This window comes from Euwallacea fornicatus, chromosome 37, assembly GCF_040115645.1.
Source record: "Euwallacea fornicatus isolate EFF26 chromosome 37, ASM4011564v1, whole genome shotgun sequence".
Classification (NCBI taxonomy): Eukaryota; Metazoa; Arthropoda; class Insecta; order Coleoptera; family Curculionidae; genus Euwallacea; species Euwallacea fornicatus.
In genome coordinates, this window is record NC_089577.1 from 1,795,735 (window position 1) to 1,810,493 (window position 14,759).

At 39.0% G+C, this 14,759-nt stretch overlaps 1 protein-coding gene across 1 annotated transcript in view; it reads left to right on the forward strand.

Moving 5' to 3' along the window:
* Positions 1 to 5,927: 5,927 nt before the first annotated feature.
* Positions 5,928 to 14,759, forward strand: part of LOC136349324 (adenosine receptor A2b-like) — a 65,044-nt gene continuing 56,212 nt past the window's right edge. Inside the window, exon 1 of the mRNA XM_066300798.1 lies at positions 5,928 to 6,057. The gene's annotated coding sequence lies outside the window, so the exon portion shown is untranslated. The remainder of the gene's footprint in view (positions 6,058 to 14,759) is intronic.

Sequence of the window (14,759 nt, forward strand, 5' to 3'; positions counted from 1 at the left end):
GGTATCAAAATTGTTATCAACTATAGAAACAAAGCACTTCTCGAGGACCTATGTAATACACCAGGGGTTTCGCCAGACTCGGCACAACAGGATCCAATCACCTTTGCAAAGCTCGATAAAGCATTTTTATTCGTTTCCAATCGACTTCAAGTGTCTTTATATGCAGAGTTATTTTTTAACGCAAAGGAAACGGACATAGCTGACATTCTGCAAAAGCACCCTCTTGATATGGGTAAATTTGAGGACTTAAGCAAGCTAATGGCCTCAATTAAATTATAATGGCCCGCATCTCGGGGGAGAACCAAGTAATTATTGGCATTAGTATTCGGCTGCTTGAAAGGGGTGGCACCATGTAAGACTAATTAAATTTGGGAGAAAATGGAGAAGCTCTGAAATTTGGTTTCAGGACTCGACAAGGGGTTTGAGACGCACCAAGGCGATATTGTCAACGCATAAAATAATATTTCTAAGTAGACGTGCCCATCTATTTCTATAAAGCGAATTCGATTTCTTCTAGAATTTCTGATTCTAATGAATGAAAATTGCTGGTTCTCCTATAAGTTTCGCACTCAGCCCTCGTTTCGATGTCTGAGGTTTTTTTAAAGGTATTTCCGAGCACAAGCTACGTTCAAAATTTAGCTCTCACTCTTAATCATGATTTTAGAATCTACCGTGCTGAAAAGGCAATCATCAAGACATAGTTTTTTATCCATCTCTGGCGGTTTTCTGGCTATTGCTTTTCTTTTCTCTCTCGTGTTAAAGAGGCTAAAAATCGAGGAAGTGCCGGACCGCTGACCCGCAATAATCGGTTCAGTAATGACGTAGACTCGTGCTTTGTGTGATTAGAAAACTAATAAGCCGGTGGAACTCGTCTCTCACCAGTTTGGCGATTTCTTAACTCATCCTTAATAAATTTCGAAAATTTGGAGGTCTCGGTGAAACTCGCATCTCTGATGGGTGCAGAAGGGTCGGTCTCCTAATCTATGAATTAAACAAGTTGATGAACTCCGTTCAACGCGTCTGTGTAGAGTTTCGATAATTTACTTAAAAAACATTATTGGACACGAGAGAGGTGCGGCACCTTCGGCGACTCCTAACTCATCGCGACCGGCTTCGCTACCTTTCTTCAACAGACAAATAGCACTAAACCATTAAACTTTTTATTAAATTAAATCTGAAAATTATTGCCGTCACCCCTTTTGCTTCCAACATCTGCGGCACTTTTCAACGACTAATAAAACCAAAAGAAGGGAAACGGAATAAGATAAGGGACTCCCTTTCTTGGCCGTTTGGCTGCAATTCGATCTCGGTTAAAAGCGAGAGAAGGACCTCCAACTTCTCCCAACCTGCATACGAATGAGAGGATTTATTTGCTATAAAGGCATAAAACTGGACCGTATAGACACAGACCGGTCAAAACCATCCCTCAAGCCGTCTTAATAAACACGATCTAACGAGATTTACACTGAATCTCAGCGCCGGTGGTCTATTAAGAAGATCCGTTCGGGCTTGCCCTTTGACTGATCCTAGGGGCCCTCTCAGGAGCCCTAAATTGGATTATGTTTGACTTAGTAATGCCGGCCTTTGATTGCAAACATAGTCTGTTTGGGCACTAAAACGCTGGCCGTTATGATCCTGAACCGATGTCCCTCGTATTTTTTTTATGAGGGGAGTTGTTCCCCGGAGGCAAATATTTTCCCGTCTCGCAATAAGGCGGAAAATAAGGAGTTGAGAAAAGGTCGCAGAAATGAGCGCTTCTTAGATTTACCGGCTGTGTTCCAAGAAAAGCTCTAATGAAAAATTGTCCCATATTTTTGGGAAACTTGAATCCATTGAGAGCCGTTAAAGAACTCCATTATAAATCCAAGTAAGCGTGCTTTAATGGCGCAATAACTCGAAAGCTGACGTCCTTCATCATCTATTCGTCCCATATTCGAGACACAATTGGATGGAAGTTGCCGGAGCTAGAGGGTTGTAAACAAACTTCATTAAAAAAAAAATTAAGTTTCTTGCCGGAAATTATAGAAAAGATGCAAAGTCTATCTATCAGCTTAACGAAAGAAAATGCTTAAAGCTGGAAACGGGTGTTTACGGGCATAGACAGGAAGGAACATTAATGGGAGGAGACCTTCAAGAGGGCCTGGAAAATCGTCTTTGAGTAGTTGTTAATTCAGGTTGAAAGGAGGACACCAACCGGAATTGGTTTGGGCGAGGACCACGATTGCCAAGGAATATTTTATTAGGAAGTCCCGCGGAAATTCTTCAATATCAGATCTGCGGAATATCCATTTGTTTTTGCGAAAAGGCCATATTGGTTTTTAACCAGTCGGCTTTTGACCAGCCTTGATCGAAATACACAAGAAGTCGTTGATTTGTGCATGTCTCCTGCCTTTTTTGCTTGAGCACCCATCGCGGCCTCCACCCAGCGATGATGTATGCACTCTTAAACTTCACACCCATTTGTCAAAGTCTAATGTTATTTGCGGTTTCCCAGCATTATGGAAAGACTCTAAGAAACCTCCTTAGGCTCCTTTCGGTTGTGAAATAAATGTGGAAACATTCCATGTTGATGTATTTTTCTTTGGAAGCCGAGCGAAATTAAGGCTTGAGGGTGTTCAGCTTTGCTCGTAGTTCATTTGCGGTGTTTATTATCGGTTTATTCGGAGAACATTCCTTTTTGGTTGTCTTATTCGAATCGAAGACTTCATCAATATATTGTCTTCTATGCGCTTGCAGCGGTTTTCGAGATATCTCTGGCATTATGAAAATCATGCTCACGATAAAACTTTAAATCGCCTATAGATTGTTTACAATCTTTCGCAAAAAACTTGATGAGGTGATTTGGCATAGAAACTTGATGCCGCAAACTGAGCTAGAATCACCTGGAAAAATTTTAACACGGCAAATTAAACACGTTCATAAACCGAATAAAGGCAAAAATTACGGAAAATTTTGACCTCCCTCTTCCCCCTTCTCGCCTAGTCCCTCTTTCTCTTCAGCCGCTCATGATTTGGTCGTTCCAAATGACCGCATAAACCTCTGACAAAGTCATTTGACGCGGAAACTCGGATGTATAAAATTACCGGTATAAAGTGAACCTGAGAAACCATCCAGAAAATTCCGACCTCATTACGGCCTTGGACTCGACAACTTTGGAACTTCTGATGAGGCACTTTGGAACAGAACCTGCTTCAACGTGAGCATGTCCCAGAGAAATCTACCCAAGACTTTCCAATTGGACGTGGTTGTTCTCAGAGACTCATTCATACGCTCTGGCTTACCTAGGTATGACCAAAATGTAGACAATCATTGTTTACTCGTATTTATCGTTGTTGTAGGCGATGTTACGTGATAACCAAATCCGACCAGCAGTAAATCAAACGAAGTATAATATCTCATTTCGCATATTCGATTATTGGACTCGTTCCCGCTCAACCTCAGTACGACACGGCTGATGATAAGACGGGCAATATTTTAATATAATGGGGAAACCTTGCTGCTCCCATCCATTTTTCCATTCAACACTCGATTACCGATGATCACAATCGAACAAAAGAGGGACAGCCCAGGCGTGGTCATTCAAGGTCATGAACTTATCGATAGAAAAAAGTTTTATCGATACGCCGACCTTTTGCTATGAACGGGAGGAGGTTAATGCAAATTACGTAAGCCCCCGACATTGAGTTCGGGAAGAGGGGCCACTTGGACCTCCAACCCCCCAAGCGGATTCTACAAGAGTTGATTTGTTTTTCATAACATTTGGAACTTTTTGAGCTCTAAATTTTGCAGTCAAGTTTCGCTCGCTTCAATTTCAACGAATTCTTTGTTGAAAGTTTCTAGGAAAATATTTGGATGCCTAAACAGAGCAATAGGAAAGTTTAGTGCTTTAAGGAAACATAATTTATTAAACAATTCAACATAGAACATGAAGGGTCGATAATAAAGAGCTCCAATCTCCTGATGGGTATGAAAATCTCGCTTATCTCTCATTTTGGTTTCCGTAAGAGAGTCCAGAGTGGAATTTCGGATTTTCTAGCATGCTACTGGATGAGTGCTGTTATTTCAACTAAAAATACATGCGGTCAGCTGTCGATCGAGATTGAAATCGTGCCAAGGGTAAAGGGGTAAATACTCAAAACCAGTAAATAGTAAACAGGACGTGAGTGCCTTTTTGATCCCTTCGTTTCTTACAGGTTCATCTCTCTTCAAGGTTCTTAGATTTCGGTTAATTTCTAGGGAGATTGGACTCAAACTTGGGGCCTCGATAACAAAGACGAAACTCTAGTGGTAACTAACGTCATTTTGCTATAATTACACGTGCATGGCCGAGCTAACTAGCCGAAAACCTTATTCAACCTCGCCTATTAATACTTTAGGAAATGCAAATTTGCCCTTAGATCGGACATTTATCTGGATTCGATCGTTCTTGTCGGGTGCAAGGGGTTTGTCTTAATTTTCGTTCTGAGACTGAAAAATTTCGGCTAATTGTTGCAGCAACTTATGCCGAAATTGCACCAAAGATTCGGCAACTATTTTCGAACTGCGTTCACCAGGAATTTCGAACCGAAAATTGCTGAGACCAGCGCGGATCACCACATCTCATGTTAAAGGTCGATGGACCAAATTAGACCAAGTCCGCCCTTTTTGCTTCCCAAGAGAAGCCGTAAGATTACCGCTTGTGGGAACCTTTATGAGAAAACTTTCCTCTGAAGTTTTTCCACATGCGCACAAACGTAAATACGACTTCCATGTGAAAAAAGTTGATCCAACATTGTTATTAAGCTTTAGTAATCCCTGCTGATCCGTGGCATGACGTATGTACACGCAATAAATATGTTAATTTGTTTTCCTGGTTACACTTCTCTTAGGTTCGACGATTATACTTCTGTAACTTTACGAGACTCAACGAACTTCATTTAAACACAAATACCGCAATTAATAACATGATAATTGCTTAACCAGCACTTTGAGCAAATAAGAACATTTTGCTTGAATCTATTAAATATTTACTTCGAGGTATCTTCGCTGGCTGAATGGTTAGAAAGGGTGAATTCGGGACACGTCCCTCTGTGACGTTGCCGGGTCGTGGGAGTTTTCCCTAGATTTCAAGAAACTGCATGTCCGCGCGTCAATGGCCTCTCCCTAGTTTTAGGGAAAACTCAAACAGAATCCGGCCTTCATAACAATATTGATTTGTATCAACACACCGACCGGTTGTGTGTTTTCATTGTACCGCTGATTTCTGTTTCATCCTTGAAGCCTACTTGCGCAATATTTTTCGTTATTTTTTCGTATAATCGACTGATGGGGTGTGAACCTGTAATTCGTTGCAATTTCGTGTTTGTTTAAAGTTAAATTTAACATCGTCGTTCCAATGACAAGTCAGGACTATTAAGAAACGAGGCTCGATGTGTATGGCCTCTCAGGAGCTGGAAGTTGTTGGCGAGTTTCCAAGAAGTTGGTGCGGTCGAACTACGAACGAACGTCAAGTTGCGGATAGCTAAAAAAGAACGAATTCCGATTTAATGTTAATTTTTGAGGCTTCAAGTTCTTGCTTCGAACAGCCTCATAAGATCAAAAAATTGGAACGGTTAAGTCATGTTGTTAGTGAATTTGTTTTGCTCACTTCGTGCAACTTTCACCAAGCTTCGTTACACTATGTTCTACCCCCCAAGAAACCTTGAACTCGCAGCTGCCTCCCACCAGATAGTACCGAATTAATTGAAGCCCCAAAGGAACGAACCCTAGATCCCCGCATTTGGAGTTCTGCGGTTTGAATAATATAATGTTGAGCAGCAATTTAATCTGATGTTAAGTTCCTCTAATGGTCAGGACCGCTTCATGTGAATAAGCGCCAATTCACAGTCGGTATGCGTCTGATAAGCGTCCTGACGCTGAATGAGCGTCGGTTAGTCAGTGCGCACCAATCTGTTCTACTGAGAGGAAAGCGCGTTTCGCGTAGGTATGTTTCGCGAAACTTCAAAGTTAAGTGAAACTTTGAGGATGGTTTTTATATCTTCCATGAGGAATTTCCACCATTGAGGAGTGAATAAAAGGGTGAGTTGATTGTTGTGATTGAAAGTGCATCACGAACGTGGCGGGCACTTGCAGGAATGTTTTCGCGGATTTCTGGACGCGCCTCTTTGAGAGCGGAGAAGAGGTTAGCGCGCATATTTTGAGTTATTCAGTCGTGAGGTAAAAAGTTTTTTTTTTTTTTTGTTTAAAGAAAGAAAGATGTTTTTTTTTGCAATGCGAGCAACTACCACACTTATCCGTGCGGCTTCTCAGGTATTTTTTGTCATCCCAACAAGGGAGTTCGCAGCTGATGTTGAATTTGAAATGTTTTAAGCGATTGCTATAAAGTTTATGGTTCTTGTAAAGAAGTATTCGAAAACCCCCCTGGAAAAAAGTCACCCGAAATAGATAATTACTGTTCGCTTCCTTGTGCTCGAATTTTAAGGAACGAAGTGTGACAACCCCCATTTTCGTCCAACGTTAACAAAGTTATGGATGAATTTTCGCCGAACATTTTCCGATCTAAATTTGTCGATTTCCATCGAATTCTTTATAGGCGACTTTAAAGTTTTTCAAAAAACCTAGTTACAGGTAAAATTTTTCAACCCCCATTTCAACGTTTCCAAATTGTGTTAATGTGATTAGGTGCCACCGGCAGCTCCAACCCCCGTCACATTGCCAATATTTAAGGCTAAGTCTGACAAGGCTTCCGAATCAAAAGTTTGCAGGAAATACCCTTAAATCATGAGGATAAATTTAGATTCAAAACTTCATTACGAAGTTTTAATGGCCCGGTTTTTGGTTTTTGGGAGACTCGCGTCAGCGCCAGATGAAAATAGGGCATTTCAGGAACTCCGATTTATCAAGTACGGATGTGGAATTTTCCCCTGGTCAATGAGGTTCAAGTGCTTGACCACCATTTAAAGGGCTCCACGTAATTTTTTTTTTTTTTATTTTAAGATTAGGTTTTTTTGTGAGAAAATCACGCTTCGCTCCGTTGTCCTGGGACATAAATGGGCGTTGCGACGCCTCATTTCTTAAAAGTCGGTCGCGAGGAATCGAATGGAAGCGGTTATCTTAAGGCCAAAACATCTCAAATTGTGCCAAAAGGCTCTGGGAATTTAAGGCTTAAAAATCTAGCCGGATTGACAACTAATGCCATTTTAACCGTCTTCAACTAATACCTGACAAACTACGAGCGAACTCGTCATAGCGCTTAGAAGTCGAGACGAATTGCCTTCGGTAATAAATATGTAATTTCGTATTAAATCCACGTCATGTAGACGCAAATGTATTTGAGTCTGGGGCTGTTTCGTAAACAAGCCCTAAGCGTTAAGAACGAAGAAACTCACCTTTAGCGGCGTTCAATTTTCCCCGGGACAGACCGGCACGAGGCAAATCACGGGTAGAAATGCTGAAAGATAATCACTTTTCGTTGCTTTAAGCCTCAAATTCCTGAAGATTTGTCTGGCTAATAATGAGCCCCCGAAACCGTGGAAAAAATGGAAATAAACGTGAATGCCTTTGACGGAAATGGAAAGCCATCGAACGGAGAGAGAGGCAAAATAGCGAGGGATTAGATGGCTTAGTCTTGCAACTTAGAGGTGTCCGCAGGGCTCCGCAATATTCCATTTTGAGTTAACTTTCGTGGCGGATTCTACAAAGCGTTATTCATCCGACCCGTTCATTAAAAGCTTACCAGGATGCAAAAGTGATACGAATGTGAAAATGTGGAATCGACTTCAATATGTGTTATTTAAAAATATATATTTTCAACCTCCTGTCACTTCCGGTTTAACCGGAAATAGCTGTCAACTTCCTTATTTTAAATGTGACCCCCGGTATATAATTTGATTTTTAGATTCTACGTATTATTTCGGATTTATTTCCTCTTCAATGTACCATACGTAGCCCTTACCGTTTTTGAAATTTTCCACAGTTACGGGCAAAATCTTTGTATTTTGCATAGTATCAATACATAGTCTTCAGCTCACATTTTTGCTGTTTATACGGCTTAGTATGATACAGGGTGTCCAAACTTCAGCTCCCAAAATCCACATTTTTGAAGTTGGAGAGACTTTTTTTCTAAGAAACACGCCGTGACTTTAAGCGGTGTCTAGTAGAAAAAATAATTCTCTAGTGAACTATATCAGGGTTACCTGTACCTATTCCAAAGCATTTTATAATATTTCATAATAGCGCATACATGGAATTCTGCCAATGTTTTCATATATTAAAGCCTCAGCCCTTAAAATGTTCGTTGTTGAGCTCCAAAATTGGGGATTTTAGGAGGATTAAAATTAGGATCCGGAAAATGATTGAAACTAAATTTTTTACGTAATTGGTTATAGGGATGATCTGTTCAATGTTTGGGGAATTTCGAGGGCTTTGAGCAAAGTGGTGGAAATGATAGGAAATCTTTTGTATCTACCCATGATTTTGCAACTTCCTTGGGTTGGTTCGACCTGTATCTGCATTTCCCTGCCTTGGACAATAATACAGTCACTTTCATATAAAAAATGCACCACCCAGTAGTAATAATTAAGTTTTGTAATTTTAGCAAAATAATGTTCCATAACAGAGCATCAAATGAGCAGAGTTTCATTAAAAAAAAAAAAAAAAAAAAAAAAAAACATTTATTAATTGAAAAGTTAATGATGAGTGACATTGCCTCGTACAGCAATGCAACATGCGGCGAAGACCACATGCTTTGCAACAAATGATCAATATCCTCCTGGGGTATTTCATTCCATGCTACCTCAAAGTAGTGTAGTAGGTCATCAAAATTGTTTGGAGGCCTCGGTAAATTTCGAAGACGGCGATCATGTCCGAAGGATGTTTAATAGGTGATAAGTCCGGCGACCGTGCGGGCCAATGCAGGATTTCCAATTGTGTTTGTTCCAGGTAGCTTGAGATGATGTTCCCTGTACGCGACCTTGCATTATCCTGTTGTAAAATGCCATTTAGTAAAGTCTGCATGAGGGCTACTAATATTGGCCTCAGGACATGTTTTTTTTTATTTCGGCACCATCACGAGAGGCATTTTGAGATGTCTTGTTGTCAGCTTAGCAAGAAAATAAACTGACCAGGTGAATATTATTTTATTCATTACAATTGAATAAAAAGTCTAGAAGGTCGATGATAAACAAAAAAACTATTACCGTTCTTTATGTTTTACCGAAACTCTGATCATTTGATGCTCCATTACGAAGGATTATTTTGCCAATATTACGAGACTTAATTATAATTATTACCGGACGGTGCAGTTCATATTAGACTAAACTCTCCTACTCTTCCTAATTTTGAATATGATGTGAACTTAGCAAAGTGAATTATGTCCAATAAAGAAGGCAATGGGGATGCTTCGGAGAGGCATTATTTATCTGTAATGGACTTAGAGAAGCTCGAAAAGGTATCAAAGCAAACAAAGGGTCTTGTGTCGGCTTAATGATACACGCTCCAGACAAAGGGCCTGATCCCTCTTTGCTTGGATATTCCAGAATTAATTATTATAAGTTTCAAATTCTCCTTGCTCGGTCATAATTTTCCTACGCTTTTCTCCAATTCTAAGCTCCTGTTTGGTCAATTTTAGTAAACTTCTCCTCCATTAGCCTCAGATTTAATTAACTTTGGAGATGAAACGATTCGAGTTAATTATGCAAGTTTTTAAGCCAATTTAATTAAGACTTTTGGCCTAGAGCGGTATTACTAAATACCAGTATCGGCCCTTTTGTCTTATGTTTGCCCCAACTGAAGGCAAACACTTCACATAACCGAACATATGACAATGTTAAAAGAATTTCTTCGCTCCTCTGTTTTTGGGCAATTTACTAGACTCACGAGGAATGGGAGTTTTCTAATAAATGGTCCTTCGTGGAACCTTAAAGTTTATCGAGCGGCAAGGGCAGTTCGTATAAATACATCGGCCCTTTTTAAGATTGGAGTGTCACGGATCTAGAGATGAACCGAATTCGGATTAGAAAGAGTGAAAACCTACAATTTCACTCTTCGAGGTTGTTTCGCAACGTCCGTTCGTTTCTATCGTAAGAAAATTCAACAAATGGTTTGTGTCATGAAAGCTTTCCTCAGAGGGTCATTAATTGCCAAGTTTAATTGCCGCAAAAATAGTAAAAGCCTTTGCGTTGGGGTGTCTTGGAGTAAAGTGCCGTCCAGTGGAGGGTAAATCAACATTCATCAGACACAAAAGTGGAGTAGAAAAATAACTTCGTTATCGTCTACAGAGTTTCTTTTGCATTTTCCAGTAATAAACAACAATTTAAATGACAAATTAATCTTTTATAAGGCGGTTCGTTTAAATGTGGCTTAATACTCCTAAAAATAAGCCTCATGCGCAGCAAGCAGGCAAAACCGCCTCGTCTGATGCCTACTAACCCTATGGATGTATTTCCATAATATATACAGTGTGTAGCATATCATCATGGACATATTTCAGGGGGGTAGTACTCTGTAAAATAATAAAAAAATGTTAATAGACTCATTGCCAACACGCGCTATTCTCGATACACAGGGTGGCAAAGTTTTATCCGATTTTCGTTTGTTTACAAGTTATAGGGTAAATAAAATTAAAACATAAAATTAAAAAAAATTATAAATTTCATAAAAAATTCCATAAATTAATACGTTGGATTGGTCGTGGTGGCCCTATTAGTTGGCCTCCAAGGTCTCCAGACCTAACACCACTAGACTATAGAAATGCTGCAGCTGCCATTAAAGAAAGACATGAAACAATCAGGAGCGCAACGAATGCTCTTCATAGACGAAGCCGAAAATGTTCAGAAGTTAATGGCAATATTGTTGAACATTTACTATGATGTCCAAACGTTAATTTATGGAATTTGTTATGAAATTTATACATTTTTAAAATTTTATGTTTTAATTTTATTTACGCTATAACTTGTAAACAAACGAAAATCGGATAACAACATTTGAGTTTTTTTACATTTATTTTTCATGTACAACACGCTCCTGAAGTTTGGCACGATCCTCCCGACTCACCCTGTATACCTCGAGCTTAATTTTTGATATTTCCTGCAACTATGTTTTTCAAGATCCTCTACAACCAAATGTCAAAATGACCGGTAGCCATATACAGGCCGTTGTGTATTGTCGGGTTATAGATTATTTCATATTTTGTATTTTTTTCTGAAATACCCTATATGGATTCTGACACAAAATTAAAATTACTCCGTAAATCCTTCAGCTATTTGGCCACCTGTAGTATTTTCGTGTCTTTCACTGTTTTCGTAGAATTTGAAAAAATATCAATCAATGCAAGTTAATGGAAGGGAAGACGGGAAAACGAAGGGCCATCCGTCTCAATTATCAACTATCTGAAGCAATCCGTGACATTTAATCAATTTTTTTTTTAATGAGAATAAATCCATTTAAAAATGAAATTATTAAAGCTGTCGAAAATGTCCTTTAAGAAATGCCAAACTTTGTCACTCTGTATATCGAAAATTGAGGCACTTTTAACTGGGGGTCTATTAGCATTTGTTTAATCATTTTTCGGCATACTGTACGTAAATGCTGACATGTTACGCCCTGTATATTTCACTTTTTGATGGCTTACACATCAAGTCAATATATAGGGCGTTTCCTAAGTACGGTACATAACTTCGGGAGCGTATTCTACAGCTAAAATAAAGGTAATTTTGTTATATAAACTATATCCCAGAAATGCTTCGTTGCGGAAATACAGGGTGTGAAAATTTCTTTGAAAAATTACAATTTTTTAAATATTTCCGAAACTACTTGAGACGTTTTAATGAAATTTTGCATGGTTTGAGAGTTAGCAGCGGCTGTTGTGTAACCAGTGACGTGCGGGCAGGATAATTGTTGGCTATTTTAAAGGAAAAATATGGGCACGCCACTGTTTTTTTCCAATACTTTATTCCTTTTTTAATTATGTGTTCGATTTGGAAGAAAAAAAGTCTCTTGACTTTGTTTCGAAGGACGCATCGTTTTCGAGTAAATAAATAAAAAACATTGTAGCTAAATTTTATCATTCTTTTTTATTATTCTTAAGAGAAGAAATACTTGTATGAAGATATGAATTTTTTTGTTGTGTACTTGCCTCTTTGGCAGCGAAATTGTCGACATTTCACTAGTCACCAACACCCTTTATTTCTCTGTGTGTGAGACAATAAAATTCGAAAATGAATAACTTTACTAACGCTGAAATGGCTCAAATGCATTTCATGTATGGCCTAATAAATGTAAATTCGGTAGATGCTCAACGACTTTATCAGGAACGTTATCCGAGTAGTGTAACGCCATGTACTAAAACAGTTAGAAAGCTTCATGCCAAATTGAGTGAAATCGGTAGTTTTAAACATAATCCGGAAGTTCATGGTAGACCTCCAACAGTAACAACGCCTGCACTAGAAGAAGCTATGCTTCGAGAGATAGAAGAAAATCCTTGAACTAGAACCAGGAAGATAGCACAACACCTTCATGTGAGTCCAAAGATTTTTTGGAAAGTTTCTCAGTTATTCCCATACCACATACAACAAATACCAGCTCTGTTGCCCCGCGATTTTCAGCCGAGGCTAAATGTCAGTAGGTGGTTACTCCATACAGTGGCTCATAACAACATTTTTTTGAGTGAAGTTTTATTTACTGATGAGGCAACTTTTTAGCGAGAAGCAATCATTAATTTTCATAATGAACATTTGTGGTCTTACGAAAATCCTCATGCAATAAAAGAAGGTCGCTTTCAGCAATCATTTTCACTAACTGTATGGATAGGGACGATTGGTGACTATCTTATCGGACCACACTTTTTATCCCCTCGACTAAATGGTAATTCGTATAGTCAGTTTCTAACTGAAAAATTAAATGTCCTGTTAGAAGATGTTCCTCTACAAGAGCTAATTTTTGGTTTATGCACGACGATGTCCCAGCTCACTTCAATCGTGTTGCTCGTCAGTACCTCGACAACACTTTTCCTAATCGCTGGATTGGACGCGGAGTTCCTCAAATTTGGCCAGCTCGCAGTCCCGATATGAATCCTTTAGACTTTTATATGTGGGTCACCTCAAATCACTCATGTATAAGACACCTCTATTAGATGAAAGTAACTTAAGAAATCGAATAATTCAAAGTTGCAATGCCATAAGAAATACTCCAGGAGTCTTTGAACGAGTGAGACAATCAATGATGAGACGAATGGAATCGTGCATTTTATCAGAAGGTGGCCATTTTCAACATTCGCTTTGATTCTGTGTCGGAAATGATTATTTTTATGATTGCTATTTGTAGTTAAATAATATTGGGTTGTTCGATAATTAATGTCATTTTATTCTCATAGATGGCTCAATTTATACATATCGTATTATTATATGCCATTTTAAAGGTTATGTTTTAGGCTTTTTTCGATCGAAAATTGAACGTGATTAGTAAACAAGAAGTTGTTTAAAATTTAAGTTGAAGATGGACAATCAAAGTGAGCATTATCGACACATTTTACTATTTTACTTCCGAAAGGGCAAAAAGGCAGTACGAGTTTAGAAGAAATTGCGTGAAGTTCATGGTGAGAACCGCCCTACCGAACGCCAGTGGCAGCGTTGGTTTTCTCGCTTTCGTTCCGGAAATTTTAATGTCCAACACGCTGGACGCCCAATCACCATTGGTAACGATAAACTTAAGGCCTCAATCGAAGCTGATCGGCGTATGACAACTCGAGAGATGGCAGAAAAGTTGATTCGGTCGTTTCTCTGCATTTAAAAAAGCTTGAGTACGTCAGCAAATCGGATGTTTGGGTTCCTCACGAGTTGAAGGAAATTCGCCTCACCCAACGCATTAACATATGCGATTCTTTGCTGAATCGTACCCAAAACGACCCACTTCTAAAAAGAGCCATAACGGGTGATGAAAAATGGATCGTCTACGATGACGTAGCCCGAAAACGATCATGGACCAAACGAGATAAACCGCACCGGTTTATCTCGGATTGCGCCAATCAACGTCCAAAGCCGATATTCATCAAAAGAAGATTTCGCTATCTGTGTGGTGGGACTACAAGGGTATTTTTTATTTTGAACTGTTTCCGAGAAATCAAACTACTGATTCGAACGTTTACTGTCGTCAGCTATCGAAATTGAACGAAGAAATCAAAAGAAAACGTCCTGAACTCGCCAATCGCAAAGGGGCACTGTTCCATCATGATGACGCTAGATCCCATACGTCTTTAATAACGCGTCAAAAATCATTGGAACTAAATTGGGAACTGATACCTCATCCACCATATAGCCCCGACTTGGCACCATCAGATTACTATTTGTTTCGTTCTCTTCAAAATCATTTGAATGGTAAAAATTTCGATTCCCATCAAGCCGTTGAAAATGAGTTAAATCAATTTTTTACTTATAAAAATCGAGACTTTTTCGAACGCGGAATTTTCCAACTTGCCGAAAGATGGCAGAAGGTGTTCCACCAAGATGGCCGCTACGTCATTGATTAATATTTATTGTTAATATAAGTATATTCACTTTGAAAAAACATAAAAAATACGACATTAATTATCGGACAACCCAATAAAAAATAAATAAAAATGGTGCTGTATTCATTCACGAATAGTACTTATTCCATTACGGTTTTTTATTTATTTACTCGAAAACGGTGCGTCCTGCGAAAAAAAGTCAAGAGACCTTTTTTCTTCCAAATCGAACACATAATTAAAAAGGGAACAAAATATTGGAAAAGAATAGTGGCGGACCACA